Source organism: Hyperolius riggenbachi, chromosome 2 (genome assembly GCF_040937935.1).
Source record: "Hyperolius riggenbachi isolate aHypRig1 chromosome 2, aHypRig1.pri, whole genome shotgun sequence".
Classification (NCBI taxonomy): domain Eukaryota; kingdom Metazoa; phylum Chordata; class Amphibia; order Anura; family Hyperoliidae; genus Hyperolius; species Hyperolius riggenbachi.
Window position 1 is genome coordinate 421,114,032 of NC_090647.1, and position 26,505 is coordinate 421,140,536.

The 26,505-nt window shown below is 41.3% G+C and overlaps 1 protein-coding gene across 5 annotated transcripts in view; it reads right to left on the reverse strand.

The window, feature by feature from the left end:
- The window catches only part of TBL1X (transducin beta like 1 X-linked), a 448,757-nt gene that overhangs the window by 220,267 nt on the left and 201,985 nt on the right, over positions 1 to 26,505 (reverse strand). Inside the window, exon 3 of one of the 5 annotated variants that reach the window (XM_068269908.1) lies at positions 25,493 to 25,723. The exons of the other annotated variants lie outside the window; for them this stretch is intronic. The gene's annotated coding sequence lies outside the window, so the exon portion shown is untranslated. The remainder of the gene's footprint in view (positions 1 to 25,492; positions 25,724 to 26,505) is intronic. 5 annotated transcript variants of the gene reach the window in all.

The following is a 26,505-nucleotide window of genomic DNA, read 5'->3' on the forward strand; positions in this document are numbered from 1 at the left end:
AATCTGCTAGCATTTTGCGGATCTGCTAGCGGGTTTTGGTGTGCACCAGCCCTTAGGCCTGGTGCACACCAGAGGAGTTTTTCTGAGCGTTTTGAGTTTTTAAATCTGCTACTAATGTTATCCTATGTGTCTGTGCACACTGGAGCAATGAGGTTTTGTAAAAAAAACCATAGCATTACATTGGGAAGAGCTTTTGAAACCTCTAAAAGCTCTTCCCAATGTAATGCTATGGGGTTTTTTACAAAACCTCATTGCTCCAGTGTGCACAGACACATAGGATAACATTAGCAGCAGATTTAAAAACTCAAAACGCTCAGAAAAACTCCTCTGGTGTGCACCAGGCCTTAGGGCTGGTGCACACCAAAACCTGCTAGCAGATCCGCAAAATGCTAGCAGATTTTGAAATGCTTTTTCTTCTTTTTCTGTAGCGTTTCAGCTAGCGTTTTGCGGTTTTGTCTAGCGGTTTTGGTATAGTAGATTTCCTGTATTGTTACAGTAAAGCTGTTACTGAACAGCTACTGTAACAAAAAACGCCTGGCAAACCGCTCTGAAGTGCCGTTTTTCAGAGCGGTTTGCGTTTTTCCTATACTTAACATTGAGGCAGAAACGCACCCGCAATCCAAAAAATGCCTCACCCAGGCATTTTTCGTTTCTTCAAAACGCCTGCCGCTCTGGTGTGCACCACCCCATTGAGATACATTGACCAAGCAGATCCGCAGCCGCAAGCGGATCTGAAAACGCCCAAAAAGCCGCTCGGTGTGCACCAGCCCTTAATTTGTTTACTTTCTGACAATGGAACTACCGGCTATAGCAGCTAGAGAAAGCCCGAATGGTTTGCATGTGAATCGCGCAAACAACGCGGGTTCGCGTTCGCATCGAATCGCGAACTTTGTGCGAGTTCGACCCGCCCCCTATACTACATCATTGGGCTAAACTTTGACCCTCTACATCACAGTCAGCAGACACATGGCAGCCAATCAGGCTGCACTCCCTCTTGGAGCCTCCCCAATATATAAGGCAGCAGCGTTTGCCATTTTCTCACTCTGTGTGCTGCTGTATTAATGAGAGAAGGGAGAGACATTGGAGAGATAGGGAAAGCAATGGTTAGGAAGTCTGTTGGCTTGCTCCTTGCTGATATTTGTTGATAAAAAGCACCCCAAGACAGCTCTTTTGAGAGCTAATGCTCTTGTGATGTGTTTTTTTTTTGTGTGGCCCACTGACACTGCATATACAGCCCTGTCTGTTGCAGCTGGCCCTTGCTAATTGCTATACTGTGCCAGGCCCAGCACATTCAGTGACTGCTGCACATTGTATTATAATACCAGTCACTGCATACCTTTCACTGCACCTGTGTGACTGAACACTGTGTTATATACCAGTCACTGCATACCTATTACTGCATTTGTATGACTGCACATTGTTATACCAGCAGTCACTGCATACCTTTCAGTGCACCTGTGTGACTGATGCACATTGTATTATAATACCAGTCACTGCATACCTTTCACTGCATCTGTGTGACTGCACACTGTTTTATATACCAGTCACTGCACACCTTTCACTACATCTGTGTGACCGCACACTTTTTTATATACCAGCAGCCAGTGCATCTATTTTCACTGCACCTGTGTGACTGCACATTGTTATACCAGCAGTCACTGCATACCTTTCTCTGCACCTGTGTGACGGCAAACTGTTTTACAGCAAGCGAGAAGATAGTCGGCACATGCAAGCAAGATGGCATATAAAAAAGCTTTATTCCTGAGGCTTCATGCAATTTGCATAATGACAGAGTCCATAATAAAAGTAGTCCTACCCGTTACTGAGGCAATTGCCTCAGAAGACGCTCAGGAGAGCGAAACGGTCGTTAGGCGGCCCCCACTGCTTCCACCTCACCCCACAGCCATCTTAGTAACGGGTAGGACTACTTTTATTATGGACTCTGTCATTATGCAAATTGCATGAAGCCTCAGGAATAAAGCTTTTTTATATGCCATCTTGCTTGCATGTGCCGACTATCTTCTCGCTTGCTGTATACTATATCCTGCTGTATTCCAAGTCTGAGCACGCAATTTGAGGCATGACCTGTTACTAAACCTCTAGCAACATATTATCGCTTTTAAGCAAGTTTTTTCCAAGCAGCTGCAGTGCCGGTTCTGTTGTGTTTTCTCTGTTTTTTTGGCAAACTGTTTTATATACCTGTCAGTGCATACCTTTCACTCATCTGTGTGACTGCACATTGTATTATACCAGCAGTCAGCCAGGCCATAATTATTTTTCAAAAAAGGCGATACCCAAACTGTACCGTGATGCTGAAAGGCAAGTGGTGTCATCTCTGGCACACAGCATCAAGGGTCCATCTGACCACAGATGCCTGGTCTGCAAAGCACGGTCAGGGCAGGTACATTACTTATACAGCACATTGGGTCCTTCCTTGGATGTGTGGTGGTAGCCGTTTCTCAGGCTCGCACACCGAACCGGAATCGAACCCTGATTCCCTGGCCGTTACCCGTGGTCATCATGGTACTGAGAAAGTAATATGGAAAGTTTATCACACATTTGAATGAATGGCAGACTTGCCCTCCATAACAGATTCTCCTTGAAGGAACTGGACTGACAGCAGAAAAAGTAATTAAAAAACATAGATGTAAGCTTTAACAATGGTAGAGAAAGAACCATCAAAAGTTGATAAGGCAGTCAGACATTACCTGACATCAATGAAGAAGAGCACACTCGCCATGGTGCGCACCAGTCCAGCACGGCCATCACTACACAAACAGCTGTTTGCGGTGCGTTACACAGTGAGTTTGGTCTGTCAGTGTGAAGCAGTACACTAATTACACTACCTGATTGATATACACACACGCAAGACATTTTAAAGCACTTTATGCCTCCAATTTAGCAATGCAATGTGATTTCTGCCCTTAAAACCCTGCTGTGCATCAAATCCGTAATTTTCCCTGGGACCTTTGGCATGTATCCCAATCTGCCATGCCCCCCTCCAGGTGTTAGACCCCTTGAAACATCTTTCCCATCACTTTTGTGGCCAGAATTAGAGTTTTTAGTTTTGAAAGTTTGCCTGCCCATTGAATTCTATTGCGGTTTGCAAAGTTCGCAGGTTAGCAAACTTTTGCGGAAGTTCCCGTTTGAGGTTCGCAAACCTAAAATCGGAGGTTCAAGCTATCTCTAATGGCAGCACCATGAGGGTAATTTGGGCGCCTGGTGCCTGATTACGGCTACAGGTAGATCTGCTGTGGCTGGCTTTCTCCAGGATTGTATTTGGGCATTGGCTTCCTCTGACACGTTACAGCTTCGACTTCCTCCGACATGTCACATCCACTACTTCTGGCTGTCGCCACTGCAGCTTTCAGCCCACAGCCGCTGCTGCTCCGGGCACCTGCTTTCTCATCCATCCTGTGCACATGGGAAAGTGGCGCCTGTTTTTCACTGCTCTGCAGCTCACAGCTGCTGCAATCCCCACAATCTCACAGCTGCTGCTGCTGCTGCTGCTGCTGCTGGAGGTTTTATATTGGGCACCTACTTCCTAGCATAGTAGAATGATGGTATAAATACCAATATTCATCTATCGTGACTACCTTGCACCATTTTTACCAGGTGCCCCTTTCCCATATACACATGAGGCCCACAGGATAACATAGCTGTTCAGGCAAGTACATTCTCGCATTGCATGAAAATACATGTGAACTGTGCAAGTGTCATCCTTTCGGTACACATATGGACCTCCCTATTTGGGTTTCTTCTTTTAAACTAGGTCTGCTACGTTTGTGGAGTTTCTAAAATGAAGTACATTCTACATTCTAATAATCCATGAATATTTACACATTTTTATAAGGTAGTTTAATATGTATTTTTTTCTGGGTTTAATTAAATGTAGATTCCTACACCAGAATAAAAAAAAATCTGTAGCTGCGTTTATATTGACTAATCAGCCTCATCTCTCAATTTTCCATTTCAGAGAATGTGCAATATAGTAATCCCAGAGATTATACATGCATATTTTTTGTGTAACAAGGGGTTACATTACCTAATACCATTAGTGTGAGTACTGGCAATTTACTCTGTGAAAGCATATACTGTAGATTAGCATACAAGTCCTTATTTGATCATTTTCCGGTGGCAGAAGTGCATGAGGATATAATAGTTATACAATAAGCAGCAAAGGGGTAACTAGAGATCAGCCAAGATTTCATGCGAAATCAATTTCACAGTGAAAAGTGGCCTTTCTACTTTGGTAAAATTGTGCAAAAACATGTTTTTTTCATGCTTTCCTGAACTGCAAAATATGCAGACCTCTTCAGGGGCCTTTCCAGTAATCTTTTTAATTAAAGGATTACAAAACGGATGAAAAAAATATAGAAAAATTTTCATAGAACAAGCAAAACGTAATCCTTGAAAAATGAAACATGCAAAGGCAAATATTATTATTATTATACCAGGTGCCATATCTGTATATTCTTAACTTAGCTGCCATAATCACGGCATGAAGATTACATAAAAATAACGGCACAAAGAAACATAAAATAGTGCGGCGCAAAACAAAAAAATAATAAAATTCTGGTTCCATACAAAAGTCTCTACACTTCAATAAAGATTGTGTCTTGCTAAATTAAATTTTACTATTCTGAATCGCTGTACCTTATAATTTGATCACACATTTAAGAACTTAAATTGTTGAGATGACTCGTATACTTCAAGGAAAAATACACTCCACATATTAACCACTTGAGGACCACAGTGGTAAACCCCCCTAAAGACCAGGCTGTTTGTTTCATAATTGGCCACTGCAGCTTTAAGGCCATGCTGCAGGGCCACACAACACAGCACACGAGTGATTCCCCCCCCCCCCCCCCTTTTCTCCCCACCAACAGAGCTCTCTGATCGCCCACCTTGTGTTTATTTTTTTTTAATAAATATTTATGTTCATGTTTTTTTTACAATTTTTTTTTCTCCAATCCCCTCCCTCCCCCCAGCCGGCCAATCACACTATTGGCTGTCATAGGCTTCTGCCTATTAGAGCCGATCGCTCTCTCGTCCCCCAGGGGGGACAACCGTGTCACACGGCTGTCCCCAGTACAGCGCTGCTGCTGATCGCAGCACTGCACTGTGTAAATAGACGGCGATCACGCCGTCTAAAAGTCTCCCGAGCATCAATAGCCGCGGAGCTCCTCCCCCGAGAAGGAGATGCGCACGCACCCTGCGCGCGATCTACTTCAGTAGCCGGCTCCAGGACCTGACGCCAATTGGCGTCAGGCGGTCCTGGGGCTGCCGACCGCGGCCACGCCCGTTGCCGTGGAGCGGTCTTAGAGTAGTTAAAGTGAAAAAATAATAATACATAATGCACTGCTCAGTGCATGAAACCTGTTACTTGATTTTTTTGCCAAACACAATGGCCTCGATTTATAAAGGGCTGTGCGATAAAAAAAATCAAGTCGGTAAAATCTGGTATTTTAGACTTTTGTTTGCTAATTCATAAAGATGTTCACAGATGTGGTAGAAGTTTGGTAATTTACTGAAAAAATGGGCTTCAATTCACAAAAACCTGTTCGGTAACAGCAGAAGAGTGTGGTATTGTCTATGTTTTATTACATGTTGTTCCATGCAGTGATGGCATTAGAATAATATAAGGCATCCCGGACATCCCTTTATAATGTACATGCTTGTTATACTCCCTCTGCTCCCTCTGAATCTGTCCATTAGTTTCCCTTAACATTTTATTGCCACAGTTTAGAAGAACTTCCAAAAAACATTAAACACGCCATGCTTAGGTGAGTTCCACACTTGCTCCTTCACATCTTCAAACAGGAGCCTAAAGGGTTAAATGTCTGAAGGGCTGAGAAGGTGTCGCATCCTATCAGTGGTACTTGCAGGAGACAGGGGCTGTTTCTATTAGCTCTCTGCTTCTTTGACAGTCACAGGCTCTCGCACAGTTTCTACCACATCAGAACTGCTGGTAATTACCGCACATATTTCTGGACATTACCGCATGTTCTAATTCTGCATGAATTGACATTTACTGAGATTTATTGAGGTATTTACCACACAAGTCCGTAATTTACCTCACTGCTTAGTAATTTCAGCTTGCCATGCGGTAACAGCCTTTATGAATTGACATTTTTCTAAGTGCTTGGTAAAGTCAGCTGTTTTCTGCATTACCACATGCAGGAATGCTTTATGAATCAAGGCCAATGTCAGTATTAATGATTGTGTCACTACGCTAATACAGGTAACTGATAACATGTGGAACTTTAGGGAATGTTCACATAGGCATTGAGCCGGCGTCAATTTACAGTGCTTAAGTGAGAAATGCCAAGCGCATCACTTTTTAAAACTTGGCACTGACTTTTGCTGCTGTTTGCCGTCACTTTGTTACATCCGGCTAAGCTCAGCACTTCCATGTTGAGAGACAGAGTGGAGTACATGTCTTCTCTGTGGTCAAGAATGGGAGGGACTTTGACAGAAACAACCTCTCCAGACTAAACTACATTTTGTAGAGCTGATTGAAACACATCATTGTGGAGTAGCTCTGAAGAATCTATCACATTTCATAGTTAAATAAATAGAACTGCTTAATCTCATTTGCATGTCATGCTTATAAAGGCATATTACATTCAAGCATTATGAATGCATATTTACTTTTCAAACAGATGGCTTTTGTTTCATTTCAGTTGCGTGTAGAAACAAAAAAATGCTTTGTCCTATTTTTAGTTCAGCTGCCCTGCAATAGTGTGAGCCGTGTATGTCAAACATCATCACATTTTAAATGAATTGCAAACAAACTTGAGTTTTTGCAACTACATGGCATAAACGGGCCACCGCTTATGCTGTCAACAGCATAGCAATAGATCACGGATACACTTATATGAGCTGATGTAACCTGAGTCTCTTATTCTGGAAGTCTTTATGCCCCCGTGCTGGCAGCCAAAACAATACAAAACTGTGTAGCACAGCACTTTATTAAAGATTATATAAGCTATATCCCCCGCTGTTATGGTACACTGATTAGAATTATCCCACTGGATTTTAAGTACAGTTACTGTTTCGTAGTGAGAGACGATTAATGTGTATTTATAATCTGTACATAAAATGCCACAGGATAACACTTCGGAGTGAGCCATTACAGTGTAATATTTTATAGTGCTCTATAACAGGAATGTCTGTTTTTTTTGGCAATAAGTCCAGAAAATATATGTAGTTTCCTACAGACACCATTACAATGTATAAAAAGGATTGAAATGTGCATCTTAGACAAAGCAACTGCAGCTGCCATTATTTTAAATGGCAAAACTTTGTTCCTATTAGGCAACATTTAAATTACACATGGTCTCTGTAGCCGAATGAGGTAAAAAGGGTGCAGGAGCCCTTACAGAAACAGGGGCCTATTATAAAAGCCGTGATTTGTGTCAGTGATGTCAGTGCCTGGAGGTGTCCGATAGAATTGCAGGTGCTAATGAATGCGGATATGCAAATTGTGCCATTGCATAGCGGGCGCCATGGGGGGGGCCGGGGGGAGGGGAGGGGTGTTTGTAGGGTTAGGTGCCACCGGCAGGGATAGGCATTGGTAATGGAGGGTTCTTTGTGTGATTAGGGTTAGGTTTAGCCATAGTAAAATATATGTAAAGATTACTGTATTTTACTATCGGAATCCAGTTGTAGAATATTGCTAATTGTAGCAATATTCTTCTAGTAGTAATCCCCATGACCTTTTTCCATGCATCTGGAACACAGACTCATAGACTGGAAACCTTCTGTATAGGCTAGCTAGAACTGAAACTAGGAAGCACGCAAAAAATAAAAACTGAAACATGAAAAAGAGTTAAAGGATCATTTACCTGCTAAGAAACATCACATAGGCCTCAATTCACCAGTGGTTACCGACCTATTTATCTCATGGGAGGTAACTTACCTCCTGTGATATCTCCAAATAGCAATTCTCCAGAAGTATAGGGTGAAATATCGACAGAGAGAAATCCATGCGATAAATGTGTGATAAATGTGCGATAAATTCGTTATTTTTTCTCAAAATCACAATTTACCAAGGAAAAAGGGGGTGTGGCCATTCGTTATTTTTTCATCTATTTATCCCCTGAATGGACCTGGAGATATGTGGTTTTTCTCACAGCTGCTGCAGCTCACTCTGCAGCTAGTTTACTAGCAGCACACAGTAACAGCCTATACTGTACATATGTCAGGCACCAGAGAGCAGCCCATTTACACTATTAAGCATATTAAGCAATATTAAGTATTTACAATATTAAGTGGATGGGCGAAAGGAAGGAGGAATCTGGATACATTTTTCATCGGGAGTGAGTGTGAAAATGTATCCAAATACCTCCTCTGTTTCACCCATCCACTTAATATTGTAAATGCTTAATATTGCTTAATATACTTAATATGCAGAACGAAGGGAGGGTCAAAAACAGGGAGGGAAACCCTCTGCGGTCACATGCTGGTAATAACCTCCTCCTCCTACCCACAATTCTTTACTTCCAGCAACCAGAGAGGCACATGCAAATCACTAACACTGCATAACTATCGACCGTTTATCGCACGGTTTTCGCATCCATATCGCTCCATTATCGCACCATTATCACCTTCTATCAAACACTCCTCTCTCTATCCTCTCACAGTGGTGAATTGCAAACAAAGTGTTAAAATACCGCATGAGATAAAATACCGACCTTTTATCTCTTACTAACTCTTCTTTGGTGAATTGAGGCCATAGTGTCTGATTCAAGTACCTCTGGTAAAAAATGATGTGCTCAGGGAGCACATGGCAATTACTCACGCAAGCAAATTACCAGGCATTGCTCAGTTAGTGAAACCCAAGGTACATCGGTGGCACGAATGATAATATGGTTGTATCAGGTTTCTATATGCGCACTGCAATTTTATTAGATGCATGTGGGTCAGGCCCACATTTTATTATCCCAAAATACTTTATTCAGCACTGTATAAACTGTTGTGGCTAATGCCAATATTTTTTTAATTTGTAGCCGTACTGTAGTCTACTTGGACTTACTCCCAACTATTATTAACATACTTTACACGGCCAGGCAGTGAGAGAGACACACAGAAACACACAGAGATTCAGCTGGTGACGAGTTATGTACACACTATTTGAAGCTAGTCAAGTCCTGGGGGAGGAGATTAGCAGGGAAAGCACGCGCGCATGCGCGGTCGTTCCCTGCTGAGTCACGGAGCTCCGTGATCAGCCTGTCAGTCCGTGTGCACGGCTGGCAGGCTGTTAGACAAAAATAACCCATTTATTTACATGTACAGCACTGCGATCTACTGCATCGCTGTACGGGGGACAGCTCTGTCACTGAGCTGGACCATCATGACAGGGAAACAGATCTCTCTCATAGGCTAATGCCTATGAAAGGTGATCTCTGTGATTTTATAAAAAAAAACACAAAAAAAAAACAATACACTAATATCAATAATAAAAAAATACAAATAGCAGCAACAATCAGATCCCACCAACAGAAAGCTCTGTTGGTGAGCAGAAAAAGAGGCAATATTTATTTGGCTGCTAAATTGTATGACTGTGCAATGCACTGTTAAAGCTGCAGAGTGCAGAATTGTAAAACATGGCCTGGTCAATTCATATATGGACTTTGTAACAGTTTTTTTTTGCCTATATGTTGTGTTTTTGTTTATCTGCACATTGCAATGTTTAAACACTAGTATTTATTTCTTGGAAACATTCATTTACACAGCATCAACAATTTCCACAGAGCATTACAGATAATGTAGACCACTTAGGAAAATTATAAGAAGTATATCAGCCTCATAAAGTAATTTCCTCCTGCTCTAAAGAAGGTAAGCCACATTTCTGGCTATTGACGTAATGCTCCATTTACCAATTAAAATGGAGGAAAGGAAAAACGGGTTCTGGACATCTGTATCATAGCTTTATTAAACAGAAATCTGAAACCTGGAGGAAGTCATCTGAGATAATCATTTAACCCATTCTGTTTAGATTGAAGCCTTTGGCAGGGTCCTACCGCCTTGATAGTACTTGATCATACACCCTAGTTATCATGCACCAATCCCATTGGCTGACTTGAATTACCTGGTAATGATGGCTTGTCTAGGAAAACTCATGGAGAAGTATTTGATTTGTTTGATCAGCTGATAGATTTGTAAAGCTCTGGTTTGCTGTGATCACATCCTACTGTAGCACATGATCATGACTAGCAAATCAAAAACTTACATATCTATCACCTGACCAAACTGATTACATGATTTTCCATGGATTCTCCTAGACATGGCCATCACTATTACCTGGTCTTTAATACCATCACTTTATTGACTACACGAGCATAGTCTTGCACTCATGCCATTTTCATGTGCTGTGTGATTGTATATTCTTGTTTTAGTGCTGTCAGTCACCCCTAATTATCGATGTCTGTAACCCTATTTATAGTCCAGTACTGTGTATGTCGGAGCTTTATAAATAAAAGAAACAATAATAATAACCACCATATCTAAAGCTGGAATCAGTTATATTATTATTATTATTTAGTATTTATATAGCGCCGACATATTACGCAGCGCTGTACAGAGTATATACATATATATATCTTGTCACTCACTAACTGTCCCTCAAAGGAGCTCACAATCTAATCCCTACCATTGCCATATGTCTATATTATGTAGTGTAAGTACTGTAGTCTAGGGCCAATTTTTAGGAGGAAGCCAATTAACTTATCCGTATGTTTTTGGAATGTGGGAGGAAACCGGAGTGCCCGGAAGAAACCCACGCAGACACGGAGAGAACATACAAACTCTTTGCAGATGTTGCCCTGGCTGGGACACGAACCGGGGACCCAGCGCTGCAAGGCGAGAGTGCTAACCACTACGCCACCGTGCTGCCCAATTGAAAGCTTTTTAATTCATTGGATAATTCAATAATTAAAGACATCAAGTTATGTATACATGATTCCGAATACAATTTTATTTGATTCATTGATTTATTTTTTCAGCTTTAGTTATTTGGGGCAGAGTGCAGAAAATGTAAAATTGAATTATTCTTTCCTGTGCAGCCTTATACTCTACTTCTTGTGAAGGCTTGTTTGGTTCCAGATCATTGCTGTGCTTTGGGGAAGTCCAGGAACATCCCCCACATTCCATGTATAGTAAGATCTTTACTAATGGGATAGAAATGGGGGCAGCAGTAAGTTTTGGCAGTTGGGTTATGACACTCCTAAGGAATTTTCCTGTGGTTACAGGATCCACATTTTAGGTAGGGCAGAACTGTGTTTACGTTTATAGAAGATGCACTTTTTATGCCAAGGATTCACTTTGAATAAATAAAAATCATTTTAACTGATATACTGAATGTTCTTGCCATTATGGACCATTTGACAGACTTGCAAATACAGTGACGTGGAAAGCAGTTGACAACATATGCTTAAGAACTCCTAAATAAATTCTTATTTAGTGGATAAGAATTGTTGATATTGTTTAGAGACAAGTTATCACTGCTATTCTCTACAGTAGTTTATTAAGCCAGAATTAAGTTAGGAGTACAATTACAACCAGCGGCAGAGAAATTGGTGGTGCAGAGGTTGCAACCACACTGGGGCCTTTGGGTCAGGGGCCCTAAGGTGTCCTCTCTCAACTGCAGTATAAGCTCTTTGTTGGTATTGCTGGTAATAATCACTTCTACAGATGCTTTGAATAGTAGTAATCGTTAACAAACTGTTCCCCATCCCCTTCTTGCACCTTAGCTATGCCACTGCATACAACTTACCTGAATTTGTGTTAAAAAGGTGTTACATTTGCTTTTGGATGATGTTTGGCATCGACCTCTTAGCCACCCACTGAACTTAAAACAATCAAGGAATGAAAATAGAGATAGCTGAATTTGGAAACAGGAAAAGAGGCAAATACAAATCAAATGGATTTTAAAAGCAAGTAGACACTGCTCCATAGAATATTCAAGATTTAGTCTCTGCATTCAAGATTTAGGCTCTTAGGCTATTCGAAATGTATGCTCTCCCGTAGCCACAAGCATCTTGCACAGGCGCAGTATGAGAAAACCTCATACTGTGCCTGCGCAGGGCCCTTCTAGTAAAGAGAGTATGAATGAGGACGCGCATAGCCAGGGCTGCACAGGTGCAGGGCCCATCGACTTGCAAGTTGGTGATAACGAAACCTAGCTGCAGCAGGGGACTGGAGGAGGATTGTTCTTTGATGGCGCAGGAACAGGGTGGCTGCAGGGGGCTGGCAGAAGCCCCATGTAAGTAAAACTGTGGTATTTGGGTATTTTTTTTTTTGTGCTGGGTCCTGGGCTGTTTGTTTTTCCTTTGTACTGTGAGCTTCTCAATGAAGTGAACGTTGGCTTCCAGAACTTCTGTTGTGCTTTTAATACACCAGTGGTCCCATTTCCCAGACAGGTACTTTGGCATCTTAACTTTTTTAGTAAATACATGGTGGAAAGAGGTGCCCAAATGTTGTTAAAACTGTGTTAGATAAAAGTGAGGTAGTTTACCTCAAAGAAGACAATTTTGTATAGGAATGTAACAAATGTTATCAAGCACTAGGCAACGCATTTCGTGGGTTCCTGCCTAGTGCTAGTAAAATTAGTTACATTCATATATGAATTTTAGCTGTTTTTAGAACAGTTTTATCAACATCGGGGGCCTCTTTCTGCCTTATATTACCCACCCTTCATTGGGAAGGTGTTCTATTTTGGTTATGTGTGCCCTCATCCTCATAACCAATTTGGAGTTCTCTGCCAAGAGTGCGACCAGCGTCCAGTGCATCTGGACACCCGTGTGGAGTCGGGGTTGTTGATCTCCACCTGCTGTCAGTGGTTAGTTGCCCATCTGCAACCTCCGTTTGTGAGTACCACCCTCTACCACATAATTTACTCTCGTTACTTATTACACTATATAGTATAATATAATGTATGATTTACATGCATCAGGAAATCCTCATCTGTCAGCAAAGGTACAGATGAATAAATGAGGCCTACCTCTACATCTTTTCACAAATGAGTATCAACAGTCTTAACCATTATTACAGCAAAGAACCAAAGCTTTGCCTTAATGCAGCCTGCTGGATGTCAACATGTGTGGCAGAACAGGCATTTTTACAGAGGGTACAAATCTCTCTAAAGGACTTTGGCCACAGTGCCAGGGATGCCTAAGCAAAACTGGTTGTGACTGAGGATCTGGCTGGCTCTAGGATGTGCAGATTACATTGCAGATTACAGTGACTGAGACATGGTAGATTCCAGTCTGCTGTAGCTAGAGGAAACTCCAGAAACAAGTCAAAAGTGGTTAAAAAGACCAGATATAAAGCCCATAGCAAATCCAGGGTCAAGGCATGTTGCAGGAAAAGGCCAAGGTCAAACCAGGTACAAAGGTTTACTTTACTTTAAAGAGAGTCTGAAGCCATAAAAATTACCTATTTTTATTGGCCAGTTATCTTAAGCATTAAGATCACAGCTGATACGCCCCATCCCTGTGGCAGAACAAGGTATTTATTCCCCCAAATTCCGGGGCAAAATTCCACAACTTTCCAGGTCATACATTTTGCTGCCCGGTGGAGGCAGAGCTTTGCGAAATGGCTCTGCCTCCAGTCCAGTCAATCTCCACCGATATCCCCGCCCCTCTTAACGAAAGAAGACTGAGAGGGGCACAGAGAGGCAGAGATCAGCGGAGATTGACTGGAGCAGAGCTACTGTGCAAAGCTCTGCCTCTTTCAGGAAGGATCGTAGAATTTTGCCTTAGGGATTTTGGAGGAATAAATACCATGTTCAGCTGCCGGAATCCGGCGTAACAGCTATGATCTTAATGCTCAATATAACTGGCCAATAAAAAGAGGTAATTCTTATGGCTTCAGACTCTCTTTAAGGCAGAACACCAAAAGAAAATTACTCAGATTCAAGGACAGCATACACAGGCAGGACATCAGGTTCCAGGCAAGACAGAAGTGCAGGATAACCAAACATCCAGCCTGCAGGATTGCAGGATAATTACAGTTCAACAGTACACCAAAACATGGGAGGGAAGCTAAATGCTTTGTTCTGATTACTCTTAGAAATATAAGTGCTTATGAAAAACAGTACAAAAACAAAACAAACAAAAAAAAACACAAGACACACTGCAAGAGCATGGGTAAAATGAAGGTGCCCCACTAAGCTATAGTTCAAGGAATTGTGCTTTCACATGTTGCCCTTCTATCCACACAAAATGACACACCAACACATTGGGTAGTCTTTCTGTTCCATATTGGTGCTGCTGTAGTTGTTTGACGGGGGGGGGGGGGGGGGGAGGGGGGGGGAGGGGGAGGCACGAAGAAACGAGAATTCATGAAAATGAAAAAAATAATGGAAAGAACTAGAAACACAACATAAATAATACAATTTTTATATACACCGCAGGCTAGTGAGTACTTTCCCAAGGTTAGCAATATGTTGGCGAATGGAGTATTGTGAATATTTTCCATTCTAAAGGACTGAATACACACAAGGCCATATTCGGCCTTTATAATGAGAATATCTAGAGCTTTGCTAGTATGCCACGGCTTCCTATCCTTGATTTGTTTTATTGGGTGATGACTCATAAAACACAAGGACACAAAAATGGCTGTGGTTGCTATCTGTTTATGGCTGATTGGTTGTTTTTCCCCTTCTGATAGCTTCAGGCAGGGAATTAAAGAGTGGCTTATCAAACACTTCAATCTCGTTTGCTGAATGTAACAGCTTATGAGAAAATGGCTGCCTTGTTTTGCAGCCTTGCAGAGATATGACCGCACAGGAGAAAATGAGGATCTATGGATGAAAACATCTTAATGTACTTTGCTGTGCCATTTAACATTTAGAAACAAACATGACTTGCATCAATGTCTCCAAACAGATTTGAACTTTGAAAGAATTATATCTGCAGGGCTGCACATCTTACGTAAAATAGGGAAAAAATTTACAAACGCACACTTGTTTTTTTTTTCGAGTCATTTAATCATTCTCTGACCACTGCTGTGGTAAACATGGCATAGCACCATTTAGGCCATGAAAATAAAACCATAAAACCATACCGGTACTATTTGTTAAAAATTATATAGAAAGCTCTATCAGTAAATACAAAGAGAAGAAAAGTCACATTGCTGCTCGCAGCAAGTGGGAAACATGAAATACTGGCCTTTATCCTTGACAAATTCCCTTTTCATTTATTTTGTAGTGAATCCAGGGATGTAGCCTTTTATTGCAGGAAAAAAGAGGTTCAATAAACAGCTCTGAAAATAAGTGATTATATATATAATATATAACAAAAGCAACAGAGAACCAAGGTCTGGTGATGATTACAGCACATTTTACATATACTTAAAACCTTAGTTCAGCCTTCCATTTTTAAGGCATATTGTAGTAAAGTTTAATAAATGAGGAATGCACAGGCTTCCGTTTTTGTAATACTACAGTAATGTTTTAATACTTGTCAGCCACCTCCTTCTTTGTTCCTCTTGCTCCCTGTTATCAGGGGGTGGGAATTCATCTGAACACACCTACCTCTGTTTTATATTGAACCACCATAGCTACAGTTTCTTCCACCTCTATTCATAGCAAAGCATTTAGTTCTTCCCATACCGCAACCATCCTAATAAAAGTCTCGTGTACACCTCATCTGCCTACCCTGCATGCATGCAATAAGAAACCATTTCTGACAGCTTTTTTTTTTTATTTAAGCCTTTTAATATTACATTGGAAAGGGTGTGTGTAGGGATCTACTTTTTGACAAACTAAGCATAAACAGGAAGATGAGACTCTGCAAAGCTATAGTGCTGTAATACTGGTCACAAAGAGTAAAACTCTTTGAACAAGGAGGAGGAGGATGGGGTCAAGTAATCCGTGCACACAAGTATGGATTGGTTTTTTGTCTCTGCCTCACTACCTCATGCAGATGATGATGGAGTAGACAAAGAAGATGTGATAGCTGTCTCTGTCTCCTATAAAATTGAACCTCAACAGGAAATGGAACTAGAGGAGCCAACAGCCAGGTATGGTTTAATATAGTGCAAGCTGTTATTTTGGTGAAAGAAGTGGCAGTTATACGATGAAGAACATAGTCAAATTGGGTGAAACATGCAATATAGCCTGGAATGGACAAAGAAATAGGGGACTATTAGGCCTCAATTCACTAAGCTTATCTCCTGTCTTTAATAACTCATTTGAGCTGTTTCTACGGTTATCACAATTATATCACCATGGTGATAACTGTAGAAACAGCTCAGAAGAGTTATTAAAGACAGGAGATAAGCTTAGTGAATTGAGGCCATTGTTTGACTACCAGTTTAGGGCCCAAAGACTTAAAACATCTATAGTGATTTTCAAACATGCAAAAGCAAGCAAACCCACCTATTATACACATCCACTTATTGATGTAATAATCTGCCTTTTTCCATAGAAAGTAAATACAGCTCATCAGTACAATTGCTAATATCCTTACACCAGATAAAGCTAAAAAAAGGCTTAGTCTTCTTTTTAAGTTCATTTAGAGGTTAGGTATCTTCACCTGACCCAATGCCTGATTTTCCAGAGCATCACCAGAAATCTCCAAGCACCTCCATGTGTCGGTCAATTCAGTCAAGTCAATAAAAATTGTCCTAAAAATTGTTTACAAAAAAACCCTTACCCGGGTCATATTTTATTGCACTCGGGGTTGCAGAAAGGTTTTTGAATGAAGGAATGGGCAATAAAGTTTTTCTTTTAAATTAATTCAGGAAAACCTATGTTTATATGAAACAAAACAATTCTTAAAGTGGACACATGCATGCCATCACAAAGACTCAGCTTTACTAACCTTGTGGGCAAGGTCTATGCTAAATGTGATATGCAACAAAAGTAAAACAAAGGAGCAATAAATCGTAAAAGATAATTTGTGCACCGGAGACACCGGGGAAGTTTGGACACCAGCATAGACACCCATGTTAATAGCTGTGATAAGTGGCTAGAACTTGAAATTTGGGCACTGGAGCCACCACAAACTACAGCTGCAAAGTGCTTTAAGCCCACTATTTGTAGCTGTAGTTTGTATAATGGACAGCCCTGGTCCTTGCTATTCTATTGGGTACCTCAGGTGGTTAATTTATCAGTTACAGCTGCTAATTTCACCTATTAACATGAGCACCTATGGCAGTTCCCAAGCTTCACCGGTGCAGTCAATGCCTGCTATTTCTATCTGCAGATTAGTTAGGGTTAGGCATAGACAGGGATTGTGGTGGTGGGTGGGGAGGGGGGGTTGGGTACAAGTTGGGTGATGGTTACAGTTAGACATTGACAGAGAGAGGGTTTAAGTGAAAATGAGGCCGTTAGGTGATAGTAAAATATGGGTAAAAACTACTGATATTTTCCTATTGTAATTACATATAGCATAACAGTAGTATATTGGTAATTTTACTGATATTGTACTAGCAGCTTTTTATGGCACCCTTTTTTCCTGGCACCCTTTGTGCATGTATGCGTTAAATGTCAGTTAGGCAGTGCGCACACTTGCCCCTGCAATATCGTAGTGGAGGGGGGGGGGGGGGGGGGGAGGGTTTTAGATTTTTTCAGTGCTCTCCAATTGCATTTCCGTTCGTGTTTTACACGTGTGATGCGGGAGAAAAAATGAGAGCTGTCTGTTACTGCAGAGGAAAAACAAGAACAGAATTTGGAAAAATGCAAAAAGAGATTCTCCAATGACTATTAGTCTATGTATGTGCGGAAGTGCGGTTTTCCCATTTTGTGGCAGTGATTCTAAGTGTGTGCCCTGTCTAACTATTTCTCCTAAGGTTTTTCTCAATCCTATTGTCTTTTTACCAAAATGTATAATTTTTTCCACCTTAAAAGTGGCAGTGTTAAAAAGTAGTATTGTATGTGTGCAGTATGTTATACACATTTATAACTTGTTGTTGGTTGTATTACATTCTGTATTTTAGGGGTAAATCTGTGTATTGTTTCAGCATCGCATATTTATAACTTGGCCCCTCAGATTTTTCCTCAATACATCTCTGTCTTACATCAATTTCGGGAGGCTCACCTTACATCATTTAATTTGCCAGCCCTTATCTGTGACTAAATGCCTTTATTTAAAGGGTTTTGGTTAAGTTACTGTATTCTTAACGTTATGTATTCTACTGTAAAGTTGAAAAGAAGGAGTAATAAAAACCATAACATTTTTTTTCAGAAGGTGATTGTCTCACGGTGTCTGACATACACAAAGTATGCTGCAAGCTGCTCTTTCTGTTTACAGGAATATTCTGTCAAATAAATGGATGAGATAGAAGGTGTAAATGTAAAATGAAAATCTTGACAGGAAATCAATAGTAAGCTTTAGATGAGCCTTGCTCAATTAAATCAATTGAGCATGCGGGTGGTGGCTGAACATTGAGTGATTGAATACTTAAACTTATACAGCATCACTTCTCTATAAAGTGCATTTATAATATTTATTCTTTAAGAACCACTACAAACATTTTCTGTATGACAGAACACACAATAAACAACAACAACAAAAAAAGAAAGAAAAGAAAATGTAAAGCTAACAAAAACAAAACAAAAAGAGACTGCATGTGCAGACATGGAGAAAGCGCTGTATAGGAAAAGCCTGTTTGCTCTAAATGTGCATGGGTGGAGTGTTAGTTGTATACTGGCATCTGGTTGGTGGAAATGTTTTTGTCTGACATAGTTTGAATCTGTGCATCCAAGTATTATATCCAGGTATGATCTGTTACAGCCCTTGGAATTGTGAAATGGTTTATACTGCACTAAGAACATGAAGTGTTCTGGAGTCGTAGTCGGGAAGGAATTTTTTCCCTTTTGAGGCTAATTGGACCATTCCTTGTAAGGGTTTTTTGCCTTCCTAAGTCTTATGAACACCCAACTTACAATCGACCTTCCGACACGAACGGCCTAAACATGTGAAATTGAGGGGGATACTAGAGGCACAAGATGGCAAAGAGTAGGTACAATGGACAGAGATGGCACAGTATTTTGACTTATGGACAGATTCAGGTTAAGAACGGGGGGAAAGCCCCTATCTAGTTCATTAACTGGGGACTACCTGTATTGCACTGAGTAGGTACAAGGGACAGAGATGGCACAGAGTTTTGACTTATGGACAAATTCAGGTTAAGAAGGAACCTACATCCCCTACCTCATTCATTAACTGGGGACTACCTGTATTGCAAAGCATTAAATGAAAATTATTAAGACTTGATTGCATTTTATTGCTCTACATGTACTAAAGGAGCTATGTGAGAAATTTGCTTGCTACTTTTCTGACAAATTGTCCTCTATTCGGTCTCTTATTCAGTCCACAGCACCTAAGACTTATTCATCTCCTGTGAATAGTTGCAAGAACAACCTAAAACTCTGCACTGACTTCAAAAGCATTAGAGAGGAAGAGAGCTTAGACATCCTCCGTCACCTCCCCCAGACAACCTGCAACCCTGGACCCTGGACCAACTAAGCATATGCTGAAATTCCCTGGCCTGTTTGGTCCAGCATTTCACAAAATAGTACATTGCTCTCTGCAAGCAGGGAGGTTTCCTACCTCTCTAAAAGAAGGAATCATCAATCCCCTTCTTCAAAAAACCTTCCATGGAGCCAGATGCAATGAGCAGCTACAGACCTGCCTCCAACCTCCCCTTATTAGGTAAAGTTGTTGAAAAGGCTGTCTATCTGCAACTTGAAGCCAGGCTCTCAGCAAAAAACATCCTGGACCCTCTACAATCTGGCTTTAAGAAACACCACAGCTGTGAAACAGCCCTCATCCAAGTCTGCAACGATCTGCTCATGGCAAGGGACAGAGGGGAATGCTCCATCCTAATCTTATTGGATCTCTCAGCAGCTTTTGATACAGTTGACCATGAAATCCTGCTCAACAGACTGCAGGAGTACTGTGGCATCAATGGATCAGTCCTCCAGTGGTTCAAATCATTCTTGACTGACAGAACACAGAGAGTATCATGTCCAACCCTGCACCTCTAAAATTTGGAATGCCACAAGGATCAATCCTATCTCCTCTGCTGTTTGCTATTTACATGTTACCACTCGGTACAATTATCCAACAACATAGCCTGACGTACGACTGCTACGCCGATGACACACAGCTACAGTATACCTGTCCTTCAAACCTGGTGGAACAGACCCTTCTCCAAAAATAAATTCTTGCTTAGCTGAGCTACAGGATGAATGATAACTGGTTGAAACTGAATGCTGACAAAACTGAAGTCCTTGTTGTCCAAAGCCAATGCTTGCCATCAAAACAGCGCTATCCTAAATCAATACCAATCAGGATTGGGAATTCAGATATAAACAGCTCCAACCTTGTGCACAGCCTTGGTGTGCTAATTGATGGGGAATTGAGTTTCAGAAACCAAATTTTATCTGTAGTCAAATCTTCCTACTTTCATCTGAAGAACAGTGCAAAAATGAAACATCTGGTTCCCCCAGAGGATCTTCTAACCCTAGTTCATGCCTTCATCACATCACGGCTGGATTACTGCAATGCTCTTTATGCAGGCCTCCCCAAAAAGGACCTGCTCCGCCTGCAATTAGTGCAGAATGCTGCTGCCAAATTGCTAACAAACCAGCCTCGCCACTGTCACATTACACAGATCATTCACTCACTGCACTGGCTACCAGTAGAAAGGAGAATACTCTTCAAGATTGGACTGCTGACATTCAAATCACTGCACAATTTGGGCCCTGGATACATGAAGGACTTGCTGAAGCTGCACCACATCGCTCACAATCTCAGATCAACAGGCTCTATAAACTTAGTCACTCACAGAGTGCACCTCAAAACCTTTGGAGACAGAGCTTTCTGTCATGCTGCCCCTACTTTTTGGAACTCCCCACCCTGTCATACCCAGTAAAGACAGCCCCATCCCATGAGTTATTCAAATGCAGACCAAAAAGCCAGCTGTTTAGCCTGGCATTTCCAGACTTATAGAATTCTTCCTCTGTACCACGACTTACCAATCAACCAATTATTGGTCTGAGCCATGTTTGCACGCTTTGAGACCTAGGGAAGAAAAGTGCTTTACAAATGTTATTTGTTGTTAAAAGTACCAACTACTCTAAGCTAAGATGTATAATAAAACAAGTCTGACATGCATCTTAAATGTTTACTTTAATACATCTCTTTTTACCTGAATAATCTACAGTATATTATGATTGTGAGTGAATGATTCCATTATTATTCAATATTCTCACTAAGCTAGAACATTTTTCTATGGTAATTTGCCTGCTGTGTAACTATAGTTTGTTTTATTAATAGTTCATTATGCGCCAGAAGAATAGTCAATATTATGATTCTGGGACACTGCAGGAAAATAGGTTGAGTACTTGGATTTGGTTTTGTCCTGAACAATCTGAAGATCTCTTGACATGTTATCTCTACTGGGACGCTGGGACAAGGTGGTAAGTGATCATTATCAGATTAATATTAATTGTCTACTATAAAAAATTGTATACCCAGCATTAACCTTCATGTCTAGAGTCCCAAGTTTTATTTTTTGTAAGGACACTGTCTGCTTGCAGTTTGTATATCCATATGGGTTACTTCCATATGCCCTGGTTTCCTTCCACAACCTATAAACATATGTGTAGGATGATTGGCCAACCTTAATAATTGGCCATAGACTACGTAGGGACAATAAACTGTAAGAAATGTGAAATAGCTCAACATCTTGTAAAAGATAGACAAGAAAAGTCAATAAAAGGATGTAATCATGCTTAAAGGGAAGGTTCAGGGAGGGTGGGTAAAAAATAAAAATCAATTTCCACTTACCTGGGGCTTCCTCCAGCCCGTGGCAGGCAGGAGGTGCCCTCGCCGCCGCTCCGCAGGCTCCCGGTGGTCTCCGGTGGCCGACCCGACCTGGCCAGGCCGGCTGCCAGGTCGGGCTCTTCTGCGCTCCAAGGCCCGGAACTTCTGCGTCCCACGCCGGCGCTCTGACGTCATCAGACGTCCTCCGGGCTCTACTGCGCAGGCGCAGAACTACTGCGCATGCGCAGTAGAGCCCGGAGGACGTCCGATGACGTCAGCGCCCCGGCGTGGGACGCAGAAGTTCCGGGCCTTGGAGCGCAGAAGAGCCCGACCTGGCAGCCGGCCTGGCCAGGTCGGGTCGGCCACCGGAGACCACCGGGAGCCTGCGGAGCGGCGGCGAGGGCACCTCCTGCCTGCCACGGGCTGGAGGAAGCCCCAGGTAAGTGGAAATTGATTTTTATTTTTTACCCACCCTCCTTCCTTTAAGAAATGGATGTACACAATAGTAATGTCCACTAGCTTGTGGATGGACACCATAGTATTGTTCACTAACTAATCAATAGACGCCATAGAATTGTCCACTAGCTTATGGTTGGAGACAATAGCATTGTCCCCATGCTTATGGATGGGCACAATAGTATTATCCACTAGGTTATTTCCCGTCACGATCTAACATAAATGTATTTCCATTTATTTCCTTTGTTGTGCCAGACTCTAGTTTAGTAAATTGCTTATTATGAGTTTATGACATGCTTGCTACATGCAGAAAATATTATTTTAAGTATTATGTGCAATTTCACCAGAATGAGGTGATTGCCCACTTTTGGTTTTGTAATGGGAGTCAATTGAAACTCTGGTGAAGATTTTCTCTTAAAAGGCCTTCCACCAATCATCTTAAAAAAAATGATATATAATTTCTTCATCTATTAACTAGTTAGTTATTATTACAATTAGAATGTGGGACGAATGAGCCATCATACAAGTGTAACTTGTATGGGTGTTACTCTAAACCTCTATATCTAATTTTTCTCATTCCCTGGCCTGGATTAGGTATACAGACCAGTTGTTCTTACTCCACTCTTAAAGTGGAATACAGGATCTTCTCAAAAAATTAGCATATTGTGATAAAGTTCATTATTTTCTGAAATGTACTGATGAACTTTAGACTTTCATATATTTTAGATTCATTACACACAACTGAAGTAGTTCAAAGCATTTTATTGTTTTAATATTGATGATTTTGGCATACAGCTCATGAAAACCCCAAATTCCTATCTCAAAAAATTAGCATATCATGAAAAGGTTCTCTAAACGAGCTATTAACCTAATCATCTGAATCAACTAATTAACTCTAAACACCTGCAAAAGATTCCTGAGGCTTTTAAAAACTCCCAGCCTGTTTCATTACTCAAAACCGCAATCATGGGTAAGGCTGCCGACCTGACTGCTGTCCAGAAGGCAATCATTGACACCCTCAAGCAAGAGAGTAAGACACAGAAAGAAATTTCTGAACGAATAGGCTGTTCCCAGAGTGCTGTATCAAGGCACCTCAGTGGGAAGTCTGTGGAAAGGAAAAAGTGTGGCAGAAAACGCTGCACAACGAGAAGAGGGGACCGGACTCTAAGGAGGATTGTAGAGATGGACCGATTCCAGACCTTGGGGACCTGTGGAAGCAGTGGACTGAGTCTGGAGTAGAAACATCCAGAGCCACCGTGTACAGGCATGTACAGGAAATAGGCTACAGGTGCCTCATTCCCCAGATAAAGCCACTTTTGAACCAGAAACAGCGGCAGAAATGCCTGACCTGTACTTGACACTGGACTTCAGGCATTTTGGCATTTCCCTCTCCCCAGTCTTTCTCCAGACTCTGGCACCTTGATCTCCGAATGACGTGCAAATGTTGCTTTCATCTGAAAAAAGTACTTTGGACCACTGAGCAACAGTCCAGTGCTGCTTCTCTGTAGCCCAGGTCAGGCGCTTCTGCCGCTGTTTCTGGTTCAAAAGTGTCTTGACCTGGGGAATGTGGCACCTGTAGCCCATTTCCTGCACACACCTGTATACGGTGGCTCTGGATGTTTCTACTCCAGACTCAGTCCACTGCTTCCGCAGGTCCCCCAAGGTCTGGAATCGGTCCTTCTCCACAATCTTCCTCAGGATCCGGTCCCCTCTTCTCATTGTGCAGCATTTTCTGCCACACTTTTTCCTTCCCACAGACTTCCCACTGAGGTGCGTTGATACAGCACTCTGGGAACAGCCTATTCATTCAGAAATTTCTTTCTGTGTCTTACCCTCTTGCTTGAGAGTGTCAATGATGGCCTTCTGGACAGCAGTCAGGTCGGCAGTCTTACCCATGATTGCGGTTTTGAGTAATGAACCAGGCTGGGAGTTTTAAAAGCCTCAGGAATCTTTTGCAGGTGTTTAGAGTTAATTGGTTGATTCAGATGATTAGGTTAATAGCTCGTTTAGAGAACCTTTTCGTGATATGCTAATTTTTTGAGATAGGAATTTTAGGTTTTCATGAGCTGTATGCCAAAATCATCAATGTTAAAACAATAAAAGGCTTTGACCTACTTCACTTGTGTGTTATGAATCTAAAATATATGAAAGTCTAATGTTTATCAGTACATTACAAAAAATAATGAACTTTATCACAATATGCTTATTTTTTTGAGAAGATCCTGTATAACCCTGCATTTCAACTTTGCTCTAAAACATTATTTACAGCATATTATATGCAAAAAGCATTTTTTTTACTAGACCAGCATTGGAAGGGTTAAACACAGAGGTTTCAAGTTCCGTGGAGAGATATGCAGAAGTTCAGATTGTTACATTCTATTTAGTTAAATGTATCTATTGAGAAATGTTACACACTCTTTGGCTGTCCTCCAAGCTCCTTCTCAGTCACAGAGAGTGAGTCACATTCAACACTTAGATACATTTATGTAAACAAAATGTATCTATGTCAGCTTCGGATGCATCTGCAGAAATCTCCAGGAACTTTAAAGCTCTGTGTAACCCTTCCAATGCTGGTCTAGTAAAAAAAAATGCTGGTTGCATATAATATACTGTAAATAATGTTTTAGAGCAAAGTTGAAATGCAGGGTTATATTCCGCTTTAAGGTCCATACACACGCTAGATAAAAGTCAGTGCATGAAAATGAGAGCAACATTTAAATTACATTACCCGTCAAAAGGTAGCAACAAGTCCTTTAAATGACTATGGCCTCAATTCACTAAGATCATGCTGGAGATAATAAGGCAAGAGAAAACTTACCTCCACACGTGAGAGAGTTATCTTACCTCTTCATTCCTTAAGTTACCTCTCCTGTAGTTAATTTACTTCCTCTGTAGTTAATTTACCTCCTCTGTAGTTAATTTACCTCCTCTGTAGTTATTTTCACAGCTTGTCTTTAACTCTGGAGTTATTTTAAGGATTGGAGAGTTAATTTAAAGACAGAAGAGTTAACTTTAGGCTTGCCTGAGGTAAAATGTTTCCTGAATACTACATGCCTTATCACCATGGTAACAACTCTAGAAGAGTTATTAAAGACAGGAGATAAGCTTAGTAAATTGAGGCCATTGTCCAAACACGCTGATATTACAATCAGCTATGCTGTTAGAATAATGCGTGCGCAAGCGAAAGTGCCATATCACATGACATAAACTCATGTACTAAAATAATGTCATGTCAGTGACCTTGTACACACCTGGCTGACTGCACAACATCTGCCCGATAGTCATCAGGATTGATCCACCAGTTGGATTGGCTAGTATAACCGATGTCAGTTGCTAATCTTTGTCATTTGGTTACATTTTTAATACCGATTTTGTCCGATATCCGAAGTTTCAAACAACATCTGACGTGTACTTCACTGACTGCAACAATAACTGCTCGCATGCAAATAGATGGGCGCCTCCATATTCCTCTCAATTCATGTCTTCAGAACAAAAAAAAATAATGTAAATGATGGGTTATATGAATGATGTATTATACTATATAGCATGGGATAATTATGCAGTTGTTTAAACATAAGCATTAAGCAAATCCCTGCCTTAAAAGACCCTACAGTCCATTTCCCAACTACAGTCAGACATGCGGCTGGTTTGAATGAAAGCCAGGTATGGCAGTATTGTGAAACAAGATCAGGTCACTCGAGGCAAAGGCAATGCAAATACAGTGACACAACAAAGAAATTCCATGATGATCGAGTCACTGATTCTGACTGGTATCTAGACAACAACAAATCAAGATTAAAATGCTAGTTACTTAGCGACCTAATCACCATACTGATTTAACTACTTTTTTTTTTAAAGTGTCTGAAATGTGGAGGACAAGGAAAAAAATAAGCTGTTGCCCACTTAAATAAACACTAGCCATATGGGATATTTTGAAAGTTGGCTTGAAAATGTATGGTACAGTGGCATACCAACAACCTCCCGAGATCCAAGGCAAAATTGTCATGGAGCCCACCTTTTCTTCTCCCGTCATAATCAGTTACACGCACTTTTCCCCCTTCCACTCATGGGCAGTCATAGAAAACTTCCCTGCCCCCCACTACCCACTTTGCAGAGTAAGAGCACCAGAGTAGTGTAATGTCTACCTATTCCAGCACTGTGTTGTTTCTCCTTTTCTTCCCGGCAGCCACGCATGATTGGCAGCCAAGTATGCAACTTGGAGTGAATGGCTGCCAGGAAGAAGGAAAATCCAATCAGTGCTGGA